We start from the raw sequence: 3,527 nt of genomic DNA, 5'->3' as shown, positions 1-3,527 counted from the left end.
GCCTGGTCATGAGAAGTGACATAACCAGTGCCCTTGAAAGGATGAGCAGGTTTTAGCTCCCTTCAGTTGCCATCTTCCACTTCCACCTTTTCCTACCTCAACTTCCAAATGCACGATAATGAATTAAGAGCCAGGCTCCAAATGTTGGGATGAAAAACATGCTGGAATTGGGACCTGTGTGTGTGTGCGTGTGTGTGTGTGTGTGTGTGTGTGAGAGAGAGAGAGAGAGAGAGAGAGAGAGAGAAGAACTTAATTGATCAAATTGATCTTTTTTCTTGGTAAAAAAGAACCCTAACCTTCATGAAAAGAGACAGATATTAAGCCATGAAGAGGCATATAAAAAACTCAAAATATGAGCAGAACAAGCAGGTAAATTTGCATCAGATCATGTTTAGTCTACATATACCTCTCATGTGATAATAATTAAGGAGAATCCTACCATTTCAGATCACAGAGGGAGAAAGAGTGTTGCTAGTGCAACCTGACAAGCCAACGGTTAGCAAGAAAAGGCCCAGGACCCTGATGGTGTCATCATCTGAGATGTGCTGAGCATGTAGTGGGGCGATCTTTGCTGGGCTGGAGGGACCCACATCTGTTGCTGTCTCTCCTTATAGGGCAACAAAAGAATCCAGCTTAGTAAATAAAGAAACAAGCAGACTGTTTGGACCCAGATGGTCTGGGCTGTGTTACCAGCTATTCACAGGAATTGTGTGGGAAGGACAGTGGCCTAGCACCTGAAGACGCTGGGGTCCGTGCGTGTCAGAGACCCTCCTGCCGAGCGAAAAAAGACTCCAGCCACGTGCTAGGCTGATTTTGGGTACAATTCCTTCTACTAGAGAGAAGGGGGAATGCCCCTATGTGCAGCAACTTTGTTGTCCTAGCAACACAGAATGAACTCTGGGAAGACTTTTAGATGATTTTTCTCATTGCACTGTAGTAATTAGAAGGATTTTCAATATTTCCTCTCAAGCTAAAGAATTCTTTATCACAAATTGATGAGCCAACAGGGAATTCTGTGTTTGATATTAATTTTTTAATAAATCTAACAAACAAACAAAGTTTGAGAGTCATTAGATTTAACCAGTTTTAGGCAAAAACAAAGATTATCACTATGGCACATAAATAATTCGCTAAATAATTAATAAAGAAAGATAAAGGACTCTATGTCTCTGATGTAAATATTAGGAGACAGATCAATGAAAGTGAATAGAAAATCCTGAAATAGATGTCAGAATAGCTAAGAACTTAGTATATGTTAAAAACAGCAAGAGTGTTTAATAAACATGCTAGGATAAATGGTTAATAATGAAAAACTAATAAGTTAGGTTTCTGATGAATTTAAGATAACTATTGGGAAATTAAATCATAAATAAATCGGAAGAATGTATAGATAAATAAATATAAGATTTTCGGGTAGGGAAGAATGTTTTGAGCATACACAAAAAAACCAATCACGAAGAAACACATTATTTGGCCATGTAATTAACACTTTTATTCATCACAAAATGTCAAAATTAAAATGACAAATAGGAAGGTGGTAGGAAAAATGTATTAGCCTTCTGTGTAAAGCACTCTTATAAATTCATATTAGTATGAAAATTGAAAATGTGAACAAAGGATAATGGAAAAGCAATTCATAAAAGAATAAATTCAGATAGACACCAAGCATATGAAAAAGGATTTAAGCACATTTAAAATTATGAAAACATGCATTGTAATGAAAATAAGAAATCTTTTTTATGCATTTCATATTGGCAAAAATTAATGAATATATTTTCAGTCCCAGGACTGGCTAAGGCAGGGTCTGCAGACACAAAGCAGATGTGCTTCCAAACTTCCCCCCTTCACTGAGGTTCGACACCACCCATTGACCTTGGCGTTCTTTGCTGGTGTACCCACATGTGGTCCTGCCGTCCTTCGCAAGAAGCAGTACCAGGGGATCAGTACTAATGAATTAATGCTGGTAGTCCAGATGGACTCTGATGGACACTTCTGAGCTACAGTTTGACAAAAATGATGCTATTCCACATGGTTAGCCCTTGGAAACCTGATCCAATAATAGAATTATTTTTTAAAAACAAGGTATAATGATTCTATCCCTCAGCAAGAATCCTTTCTAAGGAAATAACCCTCCTTCCCTCGGAAGGTATCCTTCCAGATCAACCTCAACCAGCTCAAGGAGCCGCTCGGCTTCATCAAGGTCCTCCAGTGGACTGCTACCATCTTTACTTTAGTCCCCTGTGGAGGTTTTAAGGGCAAAACAGAGGTGCCAGTGAACTGTCCTCCTCGGGTTCCTGACTCTAAAGCGGTTACAGCTACTTCGGGTTATCCATTCACGGTTATCCATTTAAGGCAGCTCCAAATGGAACTGTGAGCGGTGTGAGCTGGGAAAGTCACGTCCTCACAGGCGATTCCTCTTCTTCGGCACAGTTCTATGTTACGTTTGCAGTCTTCATGTTCTTGTACTGCATTGCTGCCCTGCTGTAGGTTGGTTATAGGAACCTATATCGAGATGGTCGCACACTTCCCATGGCTGATTTTGCTATTACTCTTGTTGCCATTTTGTTGTGGTTGGTGAGCCCTTCAGCCTGGGCTAAAGCTCTTATGGATATTAAAGCAGCCACTGGCCACCATATTGTTCAGGAACTTCTGTCTTGTAGACAGCAGGAAGTGCATTGAAATTTTGGTTTTGTGACTAGTATAGTATCCCTAAATGTATCTGTGAACTTTGGGTTTCTGGACATGATACTTTGGGGAGGAAATGTGTGCTTTGTATACCAGGAGACCAGTTTACACAGTCCATCAAATATTTCTACTGCCCACGGCCAAGGTGTTCTACCTCTTGCGGGAATATAATTCAAGGGAGAAATGCACTGTGGGAAATGTGTGTCTGTGCTATGACTTGTTGCCAACATCTTGATAAGTATTATTAGTTTCTAATAAAAGTCATGGCTTTCTCAAAAAATTGGTGGGTTTTCAATTTTGCTGTGTTGTATAAAGCTTGTAGCTTTCCTAGAAATGTAAGATGTAAATGCATTCTCACATGTAAATTTGAAAGTTTGGGGGCCTATTATGAGACAATACACATTTTTAAATGAGCAGTAAGTTGTTTGCTTTCTAAGGTGTTTACATCTTAAGCCTTAACATATATCTTCATTCAGAAAAATTATATCATAATAGCAAGAAAACTCTTTATTTGGGATATACACTACTATAAGTTTGTACAGATCATATGCTCAAGACCTGTCTGTTTAAGAAAGCCTAGATTATAAAAGTTGTATTTAGAAAAAACATATTTAGTTCAAAATTTATATCTCAGCATTGCTCATGTTTTAAAAATGTAATTGAAAATACTGGGTATATGCTTTATTTCTATTTTTCTAAATGTACTTAATAGGTATACTGTACTTAACAGGTATACTAAAATTGAATTGGGAGCAGGGATTTGGAAATTTCTAATAGATGTGTAGTTCATTTAGTAATTCTGTTGCATGATGTATAAGCTTACATTACACCAGTGGCTTAAG

The 3,527-nt window shown here is 38.2% G+C and overlaps 1 pseudogene; it reads left to right on the top strand.

Moving 5' to 3' along the window:
* Positions 1-324: 324 nt before the first annotated feature.
* LOC133770934 (synaptophysin-like protein 1) lies at positions 325-2,856 on the top strand (annotated as a pseudogene).
* The last annotated feature ends 671 nt before the right edge of the window (positions 2,857-3,527 follow it).

This window comes from Lepus europaeus, chromosome 12, assembly GCF_033115175.1.
Source record: "Lepus europaeus isolate LE1 chromosome 12, mLepTim1.pri, whole genome shotgun sequence".
Taxonomy (NCBI): domain Eukaryota; kingdom Metazoa; phylum Chordata; class Mammalia; order Lagomorpha; family Leporidae; genus Lepus; species Lepus europaeus.
This window is presented reverse-complemented; position numbering and strand designations above follow the sequence as displayed.